This window comes from Trachymyrmex cornetzi, unplaced genomic scaffold, assembly GCF_001594075.2.
Source record: "Trachymyrmex cornetzi isolate Tcor2-1 unplaced genomic scaffold, Tcor1.1 scaffold56, whole genome shotgun sequence".
In the NCBI taxonomy this organism is placed as follows: domain Eukaryota; kingdom Metazoa; phylum Arthropoda; class Insecta; order Hymenoptera; family Formicidae; genus Trachymyrmex; species Trachymyrmex cornetzi.
In genome coordinates, this window is record NW_017299871.1 from 91,581 (window position 1) to 116,523 (window position 24,943).

Consider the following 24,943-nt stretch of genomic DNA (forward strand, 5'->3'; position numbering starts at 1 on the left):
GAGTAGGCGTCCTCCGCTGATCATCCTCATGGAAACGTGCACCTCGCTTGATTTATATGCTTGATTTAGAGTGCTAATTAACGTGCCGACGGCAACGACGTACAACATGCGCCGAGCGCTTCGTGCGCACGTCTCTGATCGGTTCGTTTGATGCTGTACAACGTTAGACAAAAGTTTCGATGGCTAATTTGCTTACGACCTCAGAAAAAAAAAACATGATTCAATTTGTGATCCAATATTTGTGAGTCAATATTTGGAAAACAAATTTTTCTTTGACCGTTTTACAGTTTGATATACCAAATCCACGATTGTTTTATACGAATATAAAATAAAAAAGGTGGAACATATTTTTTATAAAAAAAAAAGTAAAAAAATAGTGTCTATTCTCTAAGAATATGTATTCTCTAATAAAATTGTATTAAATATATAAAAGTAAAACTTATACGTCATTTTCTGAATAAAATTTAATGGTAACGGGGTATCTATGTTTATTTTACATATACGCACGTATACATACTTACAAACATTATCTTCTTATTTTAATAGATTTATTCTTTTTATCAATTTATATGAGGTACACGTTTCTGAAGAAATAGTATCATGTTGCAATGTTGCTTTTATTCTATATCTTGTTGCTTTGGTATTCTTACCTTACTCCAGTTTGCTCGGTGAACGAGGAGGAAACAGCTTGCCTCACTTTTGTGAAGATTTGCTTTTTCTTACTGGCGCCGTAGAAAATGACCGCGCTTCCTCTTCTCTCCTCATTCTCTTTTTCTTGCCGCCTCCTCGATGTTTCAGCGTGGGAATAGAAGACTAGTTACCCTCACTTTCATACAAACATTAATCTTCATGACTTTCACTCTATGTGAAGGAATTTTTAGTTAAAAGGACAGCATATAAAATAAAGCGAGATATATGATGTATTATCTGAAAATTCGATCAAGCTGTTTTTTATAAATCGTATAGATATGATTGACTTAAAAATGCAAATATTTTAACGTTAATTTTTTAGCTTCTATCCAAAATTTCATTTTTTTAGTTAGAGGTGGCGTAGTGTTTAATGTTGAATGATTTACATTATAAGCTAGTCTAAGATGTTCAGAAAGCATTTTTTCATCGTTAATTTATATGCTGAAGAAATATAGACATTTTGAAGTGCATTATGCTTTTTTAACGAGAAATAAACAAAAAGCTTTTGTTTAATATTTTTAGCAATTGTTAAGCAATTTTGTTTAATATTTCACATCTTACTGATTGACATATTATTATTTTCTGTAAAGTACGTAATTTTCTTGTGTGTGTAGTTTCTTTCTTTCTCCTTTTCTGAAAATTATAAATTTTGAACAAAACGCATTTTCAAAGTCTGCTCCTCGTACATATGTGTACGTGAATATATACATATATATGTGTGCAGTAAAATAAAGTGAAATTTTGAATATAATCAATTAACGCTTTCCACAATCAATTTATAATGTCATTATTTTATGTTGGTTAATGTGGAAATAATGGATCTGCATAGTTCATTATAAATGCATTTCTACGTTGTTCGTTAATAGCAATACCGTTTTGTGTACTGGCAAAACGGTACAACCAAAGAAACTTTGTAATGTTTTTAAAAGCATATTTTTAAAAATGGCCTGTTAATGTTAACTGTACGTTACTCGAAATGGAAGTTATTACCACGGTCATCAAAATTATTTAAAATGTTTTATTTGAAATATTATATTGATAAATCATAACTTTGAATAAAATATAAATCAAAAGTAATTAACTCCTACTTTATAACGATTTTGATAACGCGATGTAACAGCGATGTGACAATGACAAGAAAAAATGATTTAGTCACAAGCTGTTTCTTAGTAGATGAAAAATTATATAATTAATTGCTAGTTTTAATTAATTTAATTTCACGGAAAACTTTAGTATGAAAAAGGGCATAATGTTGTATAGCATAGAAATCTAAAATATGCAAATTATTATTTGCTTACGTAATTAATTAATCTTTTTCTTAATTGTTTTATTTTTATTCTTGTTGACAGTGAGAACTTTCAGAAAAAGTTTTTAAAAAAGTTTGCCTTCTGTTAAGAAATAAATATAGCAATTACGCGGTGTGTTACGCATTTATACGCGTCGTTTAACCGAAAACTACGATCGAGACGCGTTACAAGTCATTGAAATCCGCGTGACGTGCCATTCGGTCGCGTAACACTACGCAGCAGCTCTGTGTGTGCTCGTAAATCGAGCGGAAGCTTTTGTGAATCTAGTGACATGGGATCGGCCCAATTCGACGATGGTAGCGGCGGTGCGGTAGTGGAGGTACAACCGACAAACTGCGACTCGTGCATACATTGCGAGCACGTTATCGCGCGCGCGTCGAGCGAATGGTTTTGGTCGGTTGATGATGGTCTGTAGACGGACACGCGGCTGTGGGAGCACAGCTATTTCCAAGTGGCTTCGACACGGCCTATTGCGCGTCACATTATCAACGACAGACATCACGCGGCGTGCGTATTACGCGTGTCATATTGCGGTCCAACGTACGAATGACAGACGAAGACGGCGTTAATTGCGTGTAGGCAAAGCAACCTGTGCTTGGATGAGGCCTGGCTTTGGAAAGGGTCGACAAGCGTATACCTGCGGGCTGTTTCCACATTCGCGCATCACCACCACGATTGGGTCGACACCATTTAACCGGCGGCTACCGTTGCTATACCATCAGCATGCCGGCAACTTGCAGAAACTGCATAGTGGAACTATGCATACAAGTTGTCGTATGCGTATCGATTTTCTAACAATGTGTACGAAATATGTACTCACGAATCAGCATCTCCCGTGTTTCCGTTTAATTTGGTTGCCCGTAGAATTGAAGGTGAATAGCGAGGTTGGAATTTACGTTTGTAATGACCTCTCTACTGCACACACATACACACATACATATATACTTAGAACATACATGTAGCTTTTATGCCCGCAATACATAATGTACGGATAATGAAGGTTGTCCATTCTATAATCGATGATTTCACATACGCTCATATACTAACATACACCCATACATTTCGCATCTTCTTCGTGTGTTTCCCTTTTCTTTCTCTCTTAACCTTCTTGTTCTCCGGTTTAGATTAATCTTGATCGTACATTGAATTTTTTTCCACGTTTTTCTCATTCCTTTTCTCATCCCCAACGCCTTTCTTCTTGGTCAGAGAGATCGCACCACTTCTCTAGCCTTTGTGTTTACTTTTCGAATCAGCGAATTACCGAAGCCGTCTAGTTTCTCTACCTCCACCGCCTGTAGAGTGAAATTGATAGATTCGAGCTTTGCATTTGTGCTGGGGCATCCCATTTCCATATCCAAGTACCTACTTCCATCTCTAACCTCGCTCCCTATCCCGAAACCGCTCGATTCGTAGTTCCTCCGCTCTTCTGGTTAGCACGACAAGCTGAACATCACTCGAATCCTCGATGGAATCCCTGTGAAAGTCTCCCTCCCCCCCCTCTCTCTCTCTCTCTCCTTCCACACCCCCCCTCTCTCTGTCAACCGCTTATCGCCTTCGCAAGCTCCAACATCGTAAGGTTCCTGATATGAGCTGCATTGAGAGCAGATGCGATTGATCCAGAGAGGCTGTGCTGGCGAAACCAATGGGATGGAGCTCGTCGTCGGCCAGGTCGATCTAGCAGAGTCGCGATCTCGATGATTGAATTTTCGTCGACCGCGGCCGCTTGGAGTATGATCTTGTTTGGGCTTGAGAGGGGGTTTAACTTCGAGCACTCTCGCTGTCTGTCAGTTTTCAAAATTGACAAGCAAAGTTCAGGATTAAGTATGTTCCGATTGGTTCCTACATAACTTTTCCTGGCAGATCATCGCCTCAAACATTTGCGATTTACTTCTCTCTACTTATTATATAAATTATCGTACCAATTAGAAACAGTTTTCTTTATTTCAACTAAATTAATAAATTAGTAAAAATATTAAAATTATTCATTAAAATATTTCATCTTGTTCAAGTTGATAGATTCGTATAGAATACATTATATGCATATTTATGTGTATATTTATGTGTGTATAGATATACATAGTTAACAATTAATCAACAAACAAATTCTGCAAATGAATCGGCGGATTTGTGCTATAACTTGTAATTAACAATAATACATATTGGGTTCACGCATTTAATACGTTCGGATTTAAATCGTCCACACAAATTAACTGTCGCACGTGTTATAACATCTATTATTACTATCTCATAAACCGTATGAAACAAATTATATTTTTTGTACGATGCTTTTGTAAAGAAACATATTAGTCAATTAATTTAAATAATTTAAAGATTTGAAAACAGAATATATCTAATTATTTATTAAAAGAAATTAAATGGAATTATTGACTCTTTCTCTGTAATATCGTACACTGTTAAATCTATAGTGTTAAATTTAATCTAATGTGAGTCGCCGCTGCTACTAAATATATCGTTATTTTTTACTAAAATGATAATTAAATTTGACACCATATAATGTTAAATTGATACTGTATGGTGTCAAATATAACCATTGTTTTAGTAAAAAATAACGATATTATTGAGTAGGAGCAGTGGCGACACATTAAGTTAATTTGACCCTGTAAAATTTAACAGTGTAGTTTCACAATAATGTGTTCGTCTCGTAAATGTAAGAAAGTCGATTCAGATTCTGTTGCATACAGTTTTGTATGTGGCTTGACACACTGCACCAAATTGCTATCCGCATACACACACACACAGATACCCACACAATCAACAAAATCAACAACCTGTGGATATTTGGCAATCTGCTTTGCGCCGCGCGAACGAGGGTTATAGTGAAACAGAGCAGGAATGAACGAGGATCGACGCCAAGAGTGGCAGTGTGAGAGACGAGAGAAGGAGGGTGATACTTCGAAGCTATCTCAGGAGCGGGTGTATCACGGGATAGAGGAGATATCGTTGAAAGCGATACGGCTGCATGCATGCATCTACAAGGTTTCCTTGGCTTCGCATATCGAGCTTCATATGGGATTGTATATATTGCAACGTATACGGCACGCGCGAGACTCGGAGAGATGCCGGAATTCATCTTCACCCGAATTTCTCTATTTCGCATAGAGACAGTTACGATGGACACGCATTTATGACATTTGTACGGCCGTCACTCACGCGAAGTCCTCTCGTGAAAGCCACCGCCATTACAATGGACATCTCGATTCAAGTTGACGTATATCATGTAGTCCAGTTAGAGATGGCAAACCATAGTAATACGTATGTAATGCGAAACTCCTGCTGTTACCTGCGTTAGATTAGCGCAATTGCAGTTAATACATACGCGTTAATATATATGCATTATCTCATTTCCGAGTTGAAAACATTGTGAGAGGGTACATGAATGATTTTCTATTTACGTCTTATCTAGCTAGTTTAATATAATATGACTCGCTTAAGCTTTTTGATACATATAATGAAGATATTTAATATTTATAAGATTTTAATTTGTTTCGCGCGCAGTATTATGTACTGTTAAACCGAAACTGATTTAAATTATAATAAGATAGCGCAAAACGATTTACGCTATTGTTACCATTAAACGCGCAGAGTGAATTGTACCGGTCGTTTTAAACGCGGTCTCTTGTCTCTCGCGACGAGCGCTTTTCGCTGTTTAAAAGACGTAAAAGTCACCTCATTGTAATACAGATGCCGCAGTCCGGAGCACTTTGTTTACGCGGAGACTTAAGCGAGAGTAATTTAGAAACCACTTGGAAACGTCCCGGCACGCTTCGGCGAGCAGCGTGGAATTAGCAAACCGAGATTTCAAGTGCTGAAATAGTCACCCGGGGAACTGCGGTACGTACAGACTTTCGTCGTCCGCCACCTCCGACCCTGTCTTTCGAGCTCCCTTAACGGCTGTTGAGGCGAAATGAATAATCCTCACGCGAACTCGCCAGAATGTAAGTCGGCGCAAACGACAAGTGCACTTTCGTCGCGGGGTGCACGATTAAGTTTTAGATCCAGAGGTCCGTTAATCCGCTTGTGATAACTTTTATTACAACATCTGACTTTGCATATTCGTTGAAAACTCTGCTCAATAACTGGGTTACGCCGTGCTATGCGCGATATTCCGTGCAATACAAGTCTTACACGCTGAGGCATAACGGGCCGCGTCGGATTCGGGCGACAGGAATAATTACACGGTACTTTGTTAAACTGTTAACATGGAAATAACGCGGGAGTGGATGCAGCGCTGTCTCGATTGCGCGATTAAATATGCAGGCTGTTTCAGAATTGTCGGTGCTTCTCTCAACTGCTCTAGAGGATACGCCCTGTAAAGAATAGCGGTTGTTGCCATAATAGGATGTCGGTGATTTTTGATTTATAAATAATTTAAAATAAAAATATCTCGGTGAATCAAACTTTAAACAATACATACACGGAGAAAATTTTATATTAAGTTTTAATACAATTTTAAATTACACTTTGCTATGTCTTGTATTTTCGATGGACTCTCACAACGTGATTCCGACATAACTTTTACTATGGTAATACTAATTTTTATCACATAAATGAAATAATTATTTTGTTAAGCCATATTCTAACATGAAAACAGTTAATTTTTACTATGGTACGCAAACAAAATTTGCTAAGTATATATATTCGATTTTGTAATAAAAAATGTTTACTATGAAAAAGTGTAAAAATTACGTTATATTATTGTTTTTAAAAAAATAACTATAACATTTAAACTTATAATTTACATGAAGACCGCAGCTACTACCACATTATAGTAATTTTAAATATAAAATTTTCTCCGTGTATAATATTCTCTTACGCACATTCAAGCAAACCCTGCTTTGAAAATATTAATTTTAGATTTAATTTAAAAAATATTTAATCTCAATTACGAAAGTACAAAAAATATAGTATCCAATTAACTTATTTTAGAAAATAAAGAAATAAATTTGATTAAACAATGCATCTGTATAAACACTGCAGAAATTCTGCAAACATTTTAAATTTTATATTAAGTTGAAATTTTATATTAGCTGTTTTTCCATTAACATTTCATGTTTATGCATCATCTTTACCAATACACAACAAACTAAATTATTAATATTATAATAGATAATTATATGGTTATCAATTGTATTTAAAAGAGATTAAATAACATATATTTAAAATATATAAAATAAGCAAACAGATATTTTGACAATGGACGTATGGATTTTGATTAAAGATTAATAAATTTGTTTATCTTTATGGAGTATGTGTGATTGAAATTATACTTAAGCATACATGACAAACAGTTAAATCGACAATCGTAAAATATAAATCCAATTATGTGCATTTCATTTCCGCATCAACGTTTTTGTTTATCTGGATATTGATTTTCTTTCATATATTATAGGCGCGTATATCACAAGAATACATATACAACTGTGCCCGATATATATTGTGTGAGAAATGATTTCCTTGTAATTTGGATTATTACATTTATTGAAATTTCTCAATATCTCTTGTAGCGATATTTGGAGCATCATTTTTCCACAATATTATTCTGATGATAATACTCGAGGGACTCTAACCAGACCCACAGAGAGTCCCTTTTACCGCGTGCGCAACGATAACGATAAGCTGGTAATAATAGCGCCAATTCCACATGACGTTCTCGCGGGAGAACAACCTCTCGGTGAGATCGCGACGAGCACGAACTGGCGCGTAATACTCTGAAAACTCGGTGTAATTTCTACCGTCGTGCCCTTCGTGCCAATTACGTTCGTACGTCCCCACGCGTGAATCCACGGAGAAAATAGAGTGTTCGAACATTTGTCGTTACCATTACTTTAGTAAATCAACTTAATTCTCTCGGTTGTGTGAATGACCACGTATTTTTTCAACGCAGATTCGAAAGAGAAGGGCGAAGTACTGACAATAATTTCAAGCAGTCTTTTATTTTTTTTTATTTCGCCCTCTTTTTATATTATCATTTAGAAACGTAAAAGAACTATTTGGCGACGACATTAACGTTGGAATGTTGCGAGTGGGAAAATCCATCTCGTTGATCACGGCTTCGCACTGTTCTGCAATTAGAACTGGAGAGCGGAAGAGCTCTCTGGAATGTCTGGCATCTTTTTGCTTGATGATAAAAAAAAGTGTCGACTCGGTACGAACCCGCTATGTTCGAGTATTTATTGTAACTTGTGTCTAGTGTACCGCAATAGTGGCTAATCTATATATGTAGTTATATTAATTAACTCTTATATGGTTCTTTAACTTGCTGGAAAAGCAATTTCAATCTAGGCGCGATATTATAGAACGAGAAGTTTGCCTGTTTTTATCATGCTCGTTTTAACATTTGAGACAATATGTCATACAGATATTAATTACAGTAAATATTTTCCCGATTAAATTAAAAGGTTTAATAATGTAATAAAATTACAAATTAATAAATTAATGCAATATAAATTTTGATATACGGTAATAATATCCTAGTGAACATTTTAGACTTATTCAAAAAGGAATAATATATTTTATTTTGTAACATGAATTCAAAATGTACGTGTATGACATTAAATGCATGTAGACATCATTAACTGATTAAATATGACTGACCATTAGGATGATATATAATAACACAATTGTGCACTAACAAACACATTGTATAACAAAGAAACATAATTTATACAGTAAATACGAGAGGAATAGAACATATGTTCAGCATGTACATGGCATTGTTGCATTATTAAAATACTGCTAATTTATTCATTTAACCGAATGTTTGGTTTTATTTTAATTTACTTTCGAGCAAGTTCTTAAAGATCCATTTAAAAGTTTTATGCTGTTCCAGTAATTCGTGAGAGATTCGTCGTTGCCGCACGTGTAAAAGCATAATAACAGTTGTTCGTTAAATAGCATGATGCCAGGTGATAATTAGAGCTCACACGTCGAAACCTTCACGCCGTTCTTGAAGGGATGGCAATTATACGAACGCGCGTCGAATACGACCAACATTTCGAACGAAAATGCACGCATGTACCCGCATCTTGTGAGAAGCACGATTTATTCTGATAATGAATAATAAAATCGTTACAATTTATTGATATTTACTGTATATTGATTAAATTTTAAATCAAATATTTACTTTTTTGGATTATCATAATCTGACGGTTATGATTTTATTATACATTTCTTCTCTTGTGAAATTCAATTTATCAAAATTCTGAATTTTATTTATAGTTACAAATCCATTAAGAAACTACGATTTTTAACTAACACATCTAATCGCTATGCTTTTTGAGAAATAGAATCTATTTTCTAGAGAGGAACGCAGAACATATCTAGAATACCCTGTATACGTTCTTTTATGACCGCGTTTTATTATTCTGTAAGCTGGCATGAGCACCTAATAGACATAGCGCGGGATTTTTCATTTTTCCTATTTCAGCCTAACACCGTAAATGCGATATCATAAAACGTATGGTATTATATCACCGAATTCCTCCGTTTTTCTCGACAAATGTGAATTCCGTGCATGCTGACGTTGCAACTGTTGAAATCGATGGTAGAACAGTGTTTCTAGTCTTATTACAATAAAACTTGAATTTATCTACGTTCAAACATAGTTACAAGTTGTAACGAGTTACATGAATAAAATGGAGCGAGGGTTTTTGTTTTGCTTATTTGAAGAAAATGTTTCGAAGAGCATGAATAAAGATAGTCGAGCGTTTATAGTTTATACTTAACATTAAGAGATTACCTTTCTGAGAGAGATTTACCGTACAAATGTATGAATAAATAAATAACTTCGTTATCTGCAAACACAACATTCATATGATTTTACTATATTTTCTTTATTTATTCATATATAACTTGGTGGGATGCAACTTGAGAATAAGATGAGTGTACTTGGGTTATTCATTTTCTCTTTAATTTTGTTCTCTTTTGATAAAAGTTATCTTAAAATGCTCGGAATTTTGATAGCTTTAATATACTGAATACACAAAACGATGACTTTTGAGATTTAATATTTATTGGGTCTATAAAGTTCTGAGAATCTGCTCTCGTAATTCGCTGTTATTTTTCGCAAATGACTAGTATGCCAATTACTCGAATCTTTTAAAATACATCAACGTAGAGGATCACTCGTATCTCACCGGTCGCGGTTGCGTTCACACGAACCGTTTTCAAACCGAGAGTCTACTAGTGTTTGGTCCTTGTAACACCATCAAAAGTTTTATGCACGTGGAAACGGGCACATTGTTACAGAGAGAGGAAAAAAAATCTAGTCGAGAACCCGTTGGGAACGCATCGCGAGGTGAGGATTTGCATTCGAGCCACGTAAATGCGGGAAATCCTTTGTACCGTAATCCCGTACGCGCGCGTTGGACGCAGGATACGAGTGCTACGACTGTGCATGGGGATAAACTGGAGGAATCGATTCGCGTCCATCGACAGCTTCCGGTTTGCCGGAACGATCCGTTCTTCACGTTCGAACTTCATCGTGGTCGATGGGGAATTGTCATTGTGACCTCAATGTTGCTGCTTGTTATAGCACCGCATATGTCGGATATCCTTTGGGGTAAATCGTGTTATGTGACTTCCTACGTTGCCTATTACATTAATCTATTTATCGCGATAATTATGGAATAAAACATTATACGAAGATTAATTATTGCGCATAAGCTTAATTTTTATTTATATGTACGATTTATTTAAGTATCTACGAATTTAAAATTGATTTTGTTTCGATAAATGTCATTTTTATTACATCTTTGTTTTTTACTTTAAAATATTCTTGTGATATTAATTTTTTATTAGTTATTAAAGAGATATTCTAATTTTGTAGTAGAATTTACTATGGGATAAATAACTTCTTTCAATATGCATCTTACGCCACTTTAATAAGTAATATAATTCAAGTAGTAGTGCCAACGATAAATACCGTTTCTAATAAGCATAGAGGTAAAATTTAAACTTTCTCGATTACTTTAGTAGTACATAAATATGATTTAAAATATGATATAAAAAAAAGAATATCCAGGATAAAATAAATTACTATCGCAAATTGGAGTTTAAATCGATTATCGGTGTGGTTAGAGCAGTTTTAATCGTAGTACTCGCTTTCAGCATTTTAATTAATACGTTCTAATGAAGCTTGATAAATAATGCATAATTTTCATGTCTCTTTCGCAAAAATGAAAAGAAACTTTTTTTATTTTAAGTGTGTGATTTTAATAATTCGAGAAAATAATTTGTCGTTTATTTTGCGGTGATTTAATTTTATTTTTCTGATTTATGTTAATATCAACACGATTTATTAAAGTTATACAATTTTGCCTTATTCGGAACAACTTGGGAAAGATAACTTATTAATTTATACAAATAATTTTTCGATTAAAACGAAGATAGATTTTATTTTTAAAGACGAGTTCTGGCACGTGACAAATTATTCGTCGAGTTCAATTTGAATATACAAAATAGAATAATCGATATTTATTTTACATCCGTTATAAGCATTACACGTTAAAAGTTTTGTGGCTTTTGACAGTTGCTTTTGCGACCTAAACATCATGCTCGATCGCTTTATTTACGTACACGTATGCGCAGCGTGATCGGAGGAACTCCACAACGGTACGAGTCACTCTGTACGTCGCATAAGTCGCATTATCTTTCGTAACGCACTTGCGACAAGCACGGGCAGACATTAAACGCAATCTTCCGAATCTACTTATACAATTAGCTCGATTATTAATGCGATTACTTATCAATCTTATGATTTGTAATTATAATAAGCGAATATTTTACGCGATTTATAGAATCGAAATGCGAATCAAACATGGATTGAAGCGATAAAAGATGGGAGACTTTATGTTATCATTTTATCTTAACATTTACTTGTAGGTGTGATTATTGATGAATAATGTTTCACAATAAAAATAATGTTGTTTGAATTAAAATATATTTTACATAGCACTTTTACAAAATCTCGATTTTTTAACAACGCGAAGTGATACGAAATATAATTGTAATTCATAGTTTAATATTTGTTAATTGGATAATGTAAAATCGATATTTGTGTGTTTTAAAATTCTTTTGAAATTTATTTGTAACGCTAATTTACAAGACGTTAATTGAGTTATAATTTTGTGCGATTCTATTTTTTTCGTATTATTTTTTTCTTCGTGATAGTAAAATAATTGCTACTTTTGTCACATGCTTTTAATGTTGGGAATGCCGCGTGATTATCATATTCTCATGATCAGTATCTATGGTTATGGTTAACCGCGTTTTTACGAGTGTTGTGTTATGTGAAAATAATCACGAGGAAGCTGAAAGGAAGACTTGGGAGGAGTCGGACGATAACGGAGCAACCTTGAAGTAAGTAATATAAATATATTTTAATTATTTATAATTTTTTAATGAGCATATTAAATATTTATATATATTAATATTTAAATATATATAATAATTATTTTTGAATTATTCATTATTTTAGAAACATTGTTATAATCTGATATATTTTTATTTTACAGTTCAACGTTTGACTTTACTGCTGCCATCGAGTGAGCAAATGTTATATTTTATTTGAAGTAACAGTTGTATAATAAAAAGGAGGTTTTGTAAGATGTACGTAAGATATATATATGTAAATGTATGGATGTGTTAATACGGATGAATAAATATAAGATTTTACAAATCTATTGTTCTAAAATGGATAGGCTAAACAAATTAATTTAAATACACTGAAAAAGAATCTGGTTCTAGCCATCAAATGTCGAGTGAAATAATTTCAACTATACAGAGAAAAAGATTAATTTGGACTGCAGAGTTCTATTTACATTTCTTTCATTGAAACAAATTTAATTTTAAATGAAATATATTTTGTTTAATCAAAAAATTTTAGGTTTAATATAAATAATCACATTCTTAATTTAGTTCAAACATCCATTTGGTTAAATTAAAAAATTGAATTACAATTATACATATTCAAGTAAATTGAATAAAATACACGTTAATGATCACTAATTAAAAAATGTTAATATATAATACTTAAATGCACTAACTTTGTAACTCTTATATTCATCCCTATTTGTTGATAATTTGTTTTTGCATTATTTTGAAACGAAATAAAATGAGCAAGATATGATCGAGATACAGCAAATATTTTATTAGAGTCGAATATTTTATGAAGATTAAAATTAATGATTCATAAATCAATCATTTAAACTAAAATTAATAATAATTTATTATACGTATAAACATGCAATAGACTTTTAACTCGAAAATTGTTGCAATTTTGTTGGAGTTTTTAATTGAAATGAATCGCCAGAATATCTTCAATAAAATATCTTCAATAAAATATGTGGTGACTATGAGGTCGTTCTGTATATGCGTATGATTTCATTTCTTCCATGAGGCGTTGAAGTTTAAGAGCCAGCGACATTCATCTCCCTAAGCAATTTACGCGTTCGAGGTTTAGGAGGACCGGAAGCTCTCACTTCCTGTTCATCCTTGCCCGCCCTCCAAGTTTCCCAGGGTGCGACAGCTGAAATTAATTTCGGCCGATTCAATTAAAGCTTGGACGGTGGTTCGCTTTCTGTGAAATTCAAAGCTACCGTTGGACAGCTATATGCTCATAAGTGAAAGACGTACTACCGTGATCAAGGAGAATCTCAAGAAGGATGTTCATTGGGCGCTGTACCGTCTCTTCTATCATTTTAACTGTTATGTATTCCCCAGTTTCCATATTTATAATTTTAATTAAAAACATATATTTAAATAAATGAAATGTGTCTGAGCAATTATAATACCAAATTTTATTTATGGTAAAATACTCGAAAAATTAGAACTAAATTCTATTAACAAATATTGAAGATTAAATAATACTTGTACACTGAGAAAAATTTCCAGACTAGATTTTGATCGTATTTATAGGACTATTCGATATCTTTTATTGGATAGTCTTAAAATTTTATCGGATAGTCCTATAAATACGATCAAAACATATCGAAAATATACGTTTGTTACATTTTGAACAGATAAAATCTGGAAATTTTTCTCAGTGTGTATGATGTTTTTATATACATTTTTTCACCATTTAAAAAATGTATTATATATGTTATACATATATAAATATCTTTATATTTTATTTTTTATTATATTTTTTATGTGTTTCTATAAAATAAATTTGTTTTAATTTAAAATAATGTGCTGTGAAAGCAAACTTTACGTTTAAGATAACATATAAATCTTTATTGTCTATTTGTATTTTCAAAACTTAATTGATGAAAGATGCCTATTTTTCAAATATTTATTATTTAATATCTAATTGTGTTCATATTTTTTTAAAGAAAAGGTTAGAATTAAAAAATCTACTGATAAATTGATCAAATATATCTCTTTGTGTATAATTATTTATTATTAACTTTTCAAAATTAATTTTCATCAAAACAGATACATATAATGGCATAAATCCATGAAGTATTAAATCCAATTTATTCGTGTACAAGTATCATGTTTTCATTTTATACTCAATTATAAATGATATTGTGTTTTACGTTGTACACGATAATTAATATTATTTGCATGAGCTGTGCTTCCTGCATTGCTTCATATGGCCTTATTTTGATTATACGAATAATATAGAATGTGATATAATTTAATCATAAATTAAAATTCAAAGTTTGATACGTAAAATTCTATGATATTTATGCATATCATGGAAACGTGCACGCGAATGGTTTCAATCACTTGATTTTATTTATACACAGCACAATGGTTAAGGTACATACATGATAAAAGTAGCTACTTATCTTTAATATATGAAAAATTATATGAAATTGTTAAAAAAAATATTAATTTATTTGATAAAATTTGTATTTTATTCGTTAAATTTCTCTCGTGCTTAATGAAAACAAGAATTCGTATGAATAATTATTGTGAGTGAGTGAGTTTGGCGTACATGTTTCCGAGATAATTACATTAAATGATCTAACGAACTATGAATGGCACGCTTATTATAAACCAATCGACCCAAATTAAATTGGTCAATCGACTTTTTAATCTTGGTAAACTCACTGCGTGGTTTAATAATATATTCAAAGTTTTGAACCGGCCCTGTTTATAAAATCGATAATCGTTCACGTATATCATGTTGATTAAAATCACTATGCTAAACATATATTCACATTATAACGTTATTAAGCATATTGGTACATAATTTTAACAATTTTTTATCTGTATTATCAAATTTTTTAATCGTGTTTTGTCACATAACATTGTCATACATAACATGTTACATAACATTCTTGTAATTTGCCTTTAACATTATCGGATTAAATATTGCATGATATAAATATTAAATACATCTTGGCTTATTTTATTCTCTGTTGATTATTACTTTAATGTAAAATATAATTACAGCATCTCACTTATTTATCGCTTGTTTAATGATAATACATAATAAACTTATTAAAATTTCCCGAAAGCGATAATGGTAATAGATAATTATTAAAAGATATTATCATACATTATTTCTATGACATTAGTGAAAAAACACAATTAGAAAAAACTAATTCAATAATTAGTGCGATACTTTAAACTCGGCAGGGAATTTTTTTGTAGTCGAATCTCTTGTACCTTTGTTTTATTGCACTGTACGAGAATTCTATAGTTAAATGCTCTTGTAAATGTTGCAACATCCATTATGCGTACATGTAGACGCATATGTGGAAACACGTATTTGTCTGCTTTATTCCAATTAAACTCGATTCAATTAATTCATATCATTTTTCGTTTAAAACCTGCGCAAACCGCCGTGCTTCTTGTCAAAGCTACCGCCGGAGGGGCAATGTGCTTATAAGCATTGAACATGCAATCTAGACGGAATAGCTATACCTCGATGCGTAATTAAAGAGCTGTGCGAGTTACTTTTTATTTTCCCATCGCGATCTGATTGCGATTGAATATTTTTTATGTTCTTTAGCACTTAACAAATCTACATAAAATGGATATATCTCAGTTTCCATTAGTCTAATAAGCGACTTTAATCCAAAGAAATTTAGTTACGTTAATTTAAATCTTGCTACAATTAATTTATACGGCATGGCTAATTCGTAATGTCTACTTTTATATTTTGTGTTTACACGAATGTGGAATCTTGATACAATAGGTAATTATCCTGCATTTATACATTATTAAAGTCCACTTTAAAATTATTCTTTTGAATAATGGATATATCATTAAACACATAAGAATTTAACGGAATAAATATCAAATATAATTCATTAATGTCATTGTATAGCGTGTATAACCATACATATTATTTTTATTTCAATATATTTCTTCTATAATTATTACAATTTCAATATTAATTTTATTCTTGTTCCTGCGGTTAACTCAAATTACAATTTAATTTTCGACTAAAAATTTCAAACTATAATATAATGCTTCGTGTAAGTTACACAATAAGTATAATGTATATGATTACTGTCTCTGTTCATGTTTGTATTTATTGTATTGAATAATTGAGAATATACAACAAAACAGAATATTCACGCACGATGAATTTTTACTTTATAAATTATTGAAAATGTCACAAAATAGCTCTCATATGAAATAATTTCATATTCTACATTTCTTACTTATTTTTCCGTGCAGAATCACCTTTTTTCAGGTTGCACCATGATTTTAGAACATCCACGGTGATATCATAAGATGTAGATTTTCATGAAAAATAATTGGATATTTGAACTCTTACGCGAATTTAAAATATTTATCCAGATCCGCTATCCCACTTAATTTCGTTGTACTTGCAATTCGTTATCCAATTAGGACGAATAATTGGGTTAGGCCAATGCTCTTTGAAATAAAGCAATAAAAGAACAGTGGCGATAAATGCCATGACTTATGTGCCTCTTTTAAAAATGCACATGTATGAATTTTATGCGTCCCAGTTCGTAAAGTTCGTTGCGTTGCAACGCGCATGCTATCCGCACCCATATTGATTTGCTCTCTCTTTCTCTTTTCCTCGCGAGCACCGAGAGAAGTTTAAAGAGTATCCTAACACGTTGTACTCAATTCTATATGTTTGCGCCTCTACTGTGAGCCTTTTCTGTGAGCAAAGTGCACGGATGTGCATCAAGCAATTTACGCCTACTCGAACCACCTGAGTTAATTCGTTGCGTCCGCATCGTTCCTTTTTAATTTCCTGCAAAATCCACTAAAGGACAAACTCGAGCAAATTAGAACTGTTTCGCTGTGTCCTATATATATAACGTGAAATGTACTATCACGTGCATACTTTTACCTGTATACTCGCTTCCTAAGCACAGCTCGCTGTGGACAGATCCAGGAAATCTATTTTCCTTTCATTTTGCCTACGAATTAAATCTAATCCTCAGGATAGGCAAGTGTGTCATCTGTATCTCCCGACAAATGAGAATAGGTCTCTTTAGAGATTAAATGTCTCTGGTGCTAGCATATGTGATAACATAAGATAAATTACATGCGTACAATAATTATGCGTTATTTATATTACATTACCGCGTTGTGGGTACTCGTACTCGTAACGGTAACAGAAAACTTTGTGAGAGATATAATAGAAATTTAAACTTATCTCCATGGTACAGTGAGAAGATTATTTCTTAAAATATTTTTACACGATGTTAATTGTTTATGAAAATTATACTTTACTGAATAAATAATTAGATAGATTCATATGTAATAGATACAAAAGAAACTCCTTACAGAAATATAGCATTTATTTGCAGGTGATTTTAAAATATATGTACACGTAATATACAGGAAATGTAGTAATTTTCTCATAATGGTTTTCTTTCTATTCTAGAACAGGTATTAATTACTAATTTTCCTTCACATTCTCTACATAAAGAGAATCCAAGTCTTTGATCCTTTCGCTTCATAAGTGAACTAGATAACTGAAACGCTAAGAGAATCTCGCGTAATTTTTTTCTCCTTTGACGATGATCCATACTTCCGGGAAGTTATGCATTTAACGAGCGCGCTCATCAATCTATCAACCGCTTTGTATTTGCGTTTTCTTGTACATCTCAAGCTGCCATGTCATGCTCGATAACATATAATCGTACCAGTTGTCCATTATTGACTGTTTTCCACATGGACTGATGACTGAATGTTGTATCCACAGTTTCTTGTAACTGTGGTGAGGTTACTCGAACACATTGAACGCAAAAATTAAAGTATGTTTATTAATATTTGCATTCTTCAGTTCTTAATTATTAATTTTCTGTATTCTATGCCGCGTATATTACGGTGTTAAAACAAAAATAAATTGATGAAAATACAATAGTGAACATGTAGCTTGAATTGGTGCGAAAAATTAAATATTGATTAGCTGTCAAACTCAGATATTTCTGCGTGAATTGCTTGTCTTAATCCAACTCATTTCTTGGAAACAAGAAAATACATAAGTAAACGAGTAGATATATTAAAGCAATTTTTTTTAATCGATAAAGATTTATTTTGAACATGTGTTTTAATTATTAAAATTAATTAAAAATCTCTAAAAGGTTTCACATAACTATTTGAAATAGTGTTTTCTTGAAAAGCTATACTTTGAGTAATCGATTTTATCATATTATTGCGAGGAACACTCGCTGGTGGAAACTCGTTGATAAATTCATTGATTTTGAGGAAATAACTTATTTATTAAAAAAAAGAGACTCACTATCTATGCCATAATACGAAGAAAGTATTAAGCACACGACTTAAGAACGTACGGTAACAGACGATAGAGGCCAACGTGAAACAAGTACCGAAGTTCCGAAATGCTTTCCCTATTGGCGGACAAGGAAACTTTTCCGCGGCGGAGTCCTGCGGGTAAAGTTTATCATTTAGGACAAAGGTTCGCCCCGGGTGGCGTACTCGCGGAGATTCTTCGGCGGCGACGAGATTCGAGAGGAGACTTCGAGAGACCAAGGTGCAGAAAGAGAGGGTGGTACGGACTAGATAGAACACTAGATGGAGAGAGAAAGAGAAAGAGCGCGGCATACGCTCCTTAGGGGGCCTGTAGCAACGGGGTAAACCTCAACAGATAGGAAACGACCCTTCTACCCTTCCTTTTTAACGTCGGATGCCGTAGTTTCTGTGAGAAATCTTTTAGGATGAACTCTGCAGAAAACGAGAAGAGGTGGTTGGTCGAAGGACCGTTATTCTCGCTGACTGTATTTAAGAGAAAATTATCCACCCGGACGTCCCTCGACACTGTCCCCGCCGCTTCTTCGTGATGCTCGAGAAAATTTTTCAACGTAGACATGGTCGCGCGCGAGAGAATATTTTCTCTTTTGTACGCGAGCGTACAGTAACGCGAGAATCACATGGAATGTGTACACACGATATATCGTATACACATTGACGTCCACTTCACGTGGACATGACGGGCGAATTACACGCTTACGCTAGTTCCGGAACTAGCTCGATCTTTGAGCCGAGTCATCTTACTATGTTAGTAATCTGCGCTGTCGCTCACATTGCTGCTCCTCCGTCGTGATCTTACAAAGTTTATCGTGCGAAAATAATCTTCATTCGAGTTCTTCTTTCACTGTAATTCGAGTTTCCTGCGACCGAGTGTCCTTACATATATATACAACTTTATCTTGCTGAGTTTGCCCGATCTAGTAGCAGGCAATACTTTCACGATGTAATTTCATCCAAAAAGAAAAGTCGTAATCACAAAGATAAAAGTATTCTTAATTAAATCACTGATAATTATTAAGTTTCTACTATTCCGAGGTTTTTAAATGGATTTGTATTTTTTATTGCGATTGTAAATTGAATTTTTCGTTTTATTAACATTCGTTATTCATTATCAATATCAGCTTGACATAAAATATATGTAAATGATGCGGTGTACACTAAATATGCCATAAAATAATATGATAATTTATACCGTAGTAATAACCATTATATTTGATTTTATAAATCTATGTTCTATTATATCATATTAATTAGTGAATTAATATATCATATCATTAGATTTATTGGACATTATACATTGGTGGCAACAATAATTAATTTAATATAAATTTGCGTAAAATATATTCCTTTATAATTATATTATTACGTATAGAATGAAAAATCGGCAATTATTGTTTAATTCTAACAACATATCCATGGTATTGTATCCGTTGTATTGGTGCATGACGAATGGGAACGTTCATTATTAATAGAATAATGTTGACAATGCTGCTATACGTCATTGCAACGTGGCATTTAAATGTCCAAAAATAATTAAAATCGCGCAACGAAAAACTCATTAACGTTTGTTGTTTTTTCTTATTTTCCTCCAACAACAAACATGAGTATTTTATTGAAAGTCTTTTTTATTGTTAAGACGTGAAAACGTACACTGTTAAATTCATTTTTTCCTAATGTCAATTATACCCAATTTGAATTATTTTTAATCATTTCTATAGGTTTCTCTCTCTCTCTCTCTCCGCCACTATTTCTGTCTAGTATGTCGTCAATTCGAAACAGTAGGATTAAACAACTTAACAGGAGAAAATGTATTTAATTTGACTCAAATTTAGTTTATTATTTACTATAAATGCATACGTTAATATGAACATATTTATTTTAAAACTAATAACAGAATTGGATTGATTTATATTTTGATACAGATGAACAAAGGGTCTGTTTTTTTGTGACTGAACTAGTACTTTTGGAATTTAAGAGATGGGTATATATTTAATATTTGGCGAAAGTGAGAAAGATGATTCTAATGCAGTCTAATGCAGAAAAAAAATACACAATATATCATTTAACTTTAGGGATTGGGTATTATTGCCCCTTTAATATTTAACAATGTATCATGCGTTACATCGTTATCGTCGAGGTGCGATTTCACCTTTCATGATCGATAGCGAGGGGAATGATATTGAAGAAGGTTGCAAACCGAACTACACGAGCAGGAAGGAAATCAAACCGAGGTGAAATGTTGTTCTCGCGGGACAAGCTAGCGAAAGGCCATGCGTTTCTCTTATGCGATGCACTAAATTATATACACAGTTCATCGAAAAAAATCGCTCTATATCCCCATGCTTTTGCCGGACCGGGCGTGACTCGCGTGTAAAGAGCGGGTGCCCCTCTCTCGTTTCTCTCTCTCTCTCTCTCTCTTTTGTAGCTTCAAAAGCGAATAAATGATTCCGCCGCTCATGTATCGCGCGTGTACAAGAAGAAAGTGACAAACGCTACACCGCCTTCCGCCGTTCTTAGTGTTCTATAAAGCATATATTATATCCTCTCGACCACGAGAACCGAACACGAAATACATAAGAAATACGGGGCCAAGAGACATCCACGCACCACTACAGATATATCGCCGTATGATATACGGCACGTTAAATACGCCTTGAAATTGGATGCACTTCTTGTTAGAGGCTTCTTGTATCCCTCGCCCAAGTCTCGCTACCACATGTAACGGATTTAACGAGTAAGCCTTATTGAGCGCATCTAGCGGGGCCGATTCTTTTCCCTGCTCCTCTAGCGCCGCTCGGGAAAATTAATTCGCTTGTGGGCAGAATTCAATTTAATTCAATCTACGAGAGAAGTCTAATGCAAGGCGATGCACCTATCAAAGGTTCTGACACGGGTGATTCTTCCGACGCTCTCTCTTTCTCTCTGCGCTCATGCGGACAATAAAGGATGATAATATCGTATACATGAGCGCGAAGTAAAGTTTCATTTTAATTCCCTGGGGGATGCAACCTATTAATCATAATTCTGAGGTACCAGCCAATTTATTAGCGACTCGATTCCCAGGGTGCTGGGTTATTGTATTAAAATCTGTCATTGTTTCTCGCGCGCATTATTATTTAGCACGTTATTTTGAATCGTTATTGAAATTTATAATAGCCAAAGATCGTTATTGAAATTTATAATAGCCAGGATATTTCTATACTTTCTATTTTTTTAATTATCTATCTTCTTCCTCCTTTCATGTCTCGCTGTAATTAGTTACATGCTCTTACAGTAATGCATTAACAATGTTTCCAAATTAAATTTATATATTTTTTCTGCCAAATGTATTTACATTACATTACTCCACGTATCTAATGCATGATCATATTTATAATGATGAATAATTCTTTCATCATCAAGTTGTCAACCAAGAATTATACTGTTGAGAACAGTTTTATTAATCTTTAAATTTAGGTATACGTGATAATTCATTAAAAATATAAAGAGAAACGGAGATTACACTGTCATGATTATATATTGTTCTTATATACGCGTGGACAAACGAAATAACACGTCCATGTTAATTACGTTTCACTGCGCGAGCGAGTATTATCCGGAGCTATTTTTTCGAACTGCTGAAAATAAGCACGCCTGAGTGTTTTTTTTTATCGTTAAAAGAAGTCATACGGAAAAATGACGACGTATCCAATTCGCGTAACGGATCCACGCGTTATAGTTCATCGTATTCGCTATCCAAACACAGCGATCGCACGCGCTCTCCAGCGCGAGAGGAGATTTAAGAACGAACGTCCCGTTTTATTTCAGGCACGTACCTAACCAGTCCTGGTTATTGTGCTGCCGCGGAAAGTGCCTTTTTCAAGTGAAACAGACGGATACCTCGGGCCCCTCCCTCTCTCTTCTCTTCACTGCGCGCCCGTCTATTTCGCCGAGCGAGTGATGAAAGGGAGCAAAACCTGGAAAAAAATAGGCGGTGGTCGGGGTGGAAAAAGGTAAACTATTTTTCCCCATTCGTGCTTTCTCTCTTTGTCTCTCTCTTTCTTTTTCTCATTCTCCGACACTTATTGTTTTTTCCTTTCCTTCTCATTCCTTGGACGAATGGACGAAATGCTGAACACAAACTTGCTCTATCACACTTTTCATAATAATCGTAATGAACTCTCTTTCTTTTTCTCATTCTCCGACACTTATTGTTTTTTCCTTTCCTTCTCATTCCTTTGACGAATGGACGAAATGCTGAACACAAACTTGCTCTATCACACTTTTCATAATAATCGTAATGATCGTATATCGCGCCTATCGTGTTATTGGCTTTGGTAATTTAATATACGTGTACGGCACGTATAATTAAACTCACGTATACGCAACAAAGGCCGGTGAGTTGGACCGGATGATGGTTTAACGTGTCATCAACAACAGTTGTTGCATCGTGTTCTTGCAGCCACGTGGCAGTAATCACGATCGCATACACGTGCCGACGAGAGCGCGTTAAAGAGGCACCTCAATGGATAGGAAGAAGCGATTCGAATGTTTCTGTGTACATCGCATGTCCGTGGTTCGTTTTTTTACTGCATCGATTTGATTCGCTCGGTACGCTGATTTATATATTGAGCTAATTAAAATTATCCTGCGGATTACAATACAGGTCGCATTTATTGTGCGCAGAAGCTTTTGCCATGCGTGTTACAACACGCCGACACGTGTTCGTTGATAAAACACGTACCCCTCACTGATAAATTAGTGACTTGTCAGTGTGTTTGGCGTTTCCGAATTAGCGCAACATACCTACAGGCGAACTGGTTGGTTGAAATTTTCGTAAAATTTTTCGAGAGATGGTGGATCGATAAAGATATAATTAAAAATTTATTCATAAACACAGTTTTTTTTTATTCTCACTGTTGTCTTATTATTTATAATTAATTATGCTGATTAATTTTATTATAAATATTCGAAATATATCTTTGAAGTCATTGCAATGACATCTTATTTAATTAATTTTTTAAAATTTTTGCACTTTATGTACACTGAAAGAAAAGATTGGCTGCTGTAGCAAATTAGATGGTAAAGTATGGCATAGCATTTTTAATTGGCTGCAACAGCCAATTTTTGGTTGCTGCAGCTAATTTTTAGTTGTGTTAGTCTATCCGTAATGTCAATACAGGATTTCAATTGTCTAACGCAACCAAAAATTGGCTGTTGCAGCCAATTAAAAATGCTATGCCATATTTTGCCATCTAATTTGCTGCAGCAGCCAATCTTTTCTTTCAATGTAGGGACTGGGATTTATATAATTAATATTTTTGAGCATATATATTTCCATTATAAAATTTATTTACATTCTCACTGTGGTTTTATATCGTCTTTCAATTAAGAATGTAATAATTATAAGAAATAAGTGTACAGAAAGAACAGTTTTGCTGAATATCTAAAAATTTAGCTAAATACAGATCTAAAAATAAATTTTGTTGAATTATTAAAATAATTATATGTAGGGGCATTAGTATTTAGCATTGTAGTACTCAAATTAATTGCTACAATGTTAAAATTTTTTGCAGTATTGTTCATCATGTTTGAGTTTCTTACATAATTATTTTGATAGTACAACAGTATCATTTTTAGATCTGCATCAATCTAAATTTTTGGATACTTTAGCAAAATCGTTCTTTCTATATGAATATTTCGTTATAATATACATATCTTATAATATTTTAATTTCTACAATATTACTATTTTTATTTTCGAAGATCTAAATGTTCTTTCTGCCAAAAATTTTCATCAGTCTTGCGTGACGTGCGTCCATTTGCATTCTTTTTGATCGAATGATTTCTAACAGTCTCCATCGTTCAAACGTGATGAAACGAAAAGTCATTTTCTCTCTACTCCTATATATTTAAAAAAAAATATATTTTTTCATATTCTTCTTTCCTAACTTGATTTCTATATGTTCTGGCTGCTATTCTATTTTTATCAACATCAGCATACAGTGCTGATCGTATGTGTATATATATATATAATGTATATAATTATATATACCCCTATGTACGATGTGTTTGTTGAAATCGTGCGCCTTATTTGAGATATCGTTTCATTTCAGAGTGATAGGACTTTTACTAACGTAAATTGGACCGACGGAAGTGAGCATGGGAGCTCTCTCACTTCTCTCTCTCTCTCTCTCTCTCTCTCTCTCTCTCTCTCTCTCTCTCTCT

At 33.5% G+C, this 24,943-nt stretch overlaps 1 protein-coding gene across 1 annotated transcript in view; it reads left to right on the top strand.

Annotated features, from left to right (window-relative positions):
- The window catches only part of Atg16 (Autophagy-related 16), a 409,710-nt gene that overhangs the window by 55,839 nt on the left and 328,928 nt on the right, over positions 1–24,943 (top strand). The window lies entirely within an intron of this gene.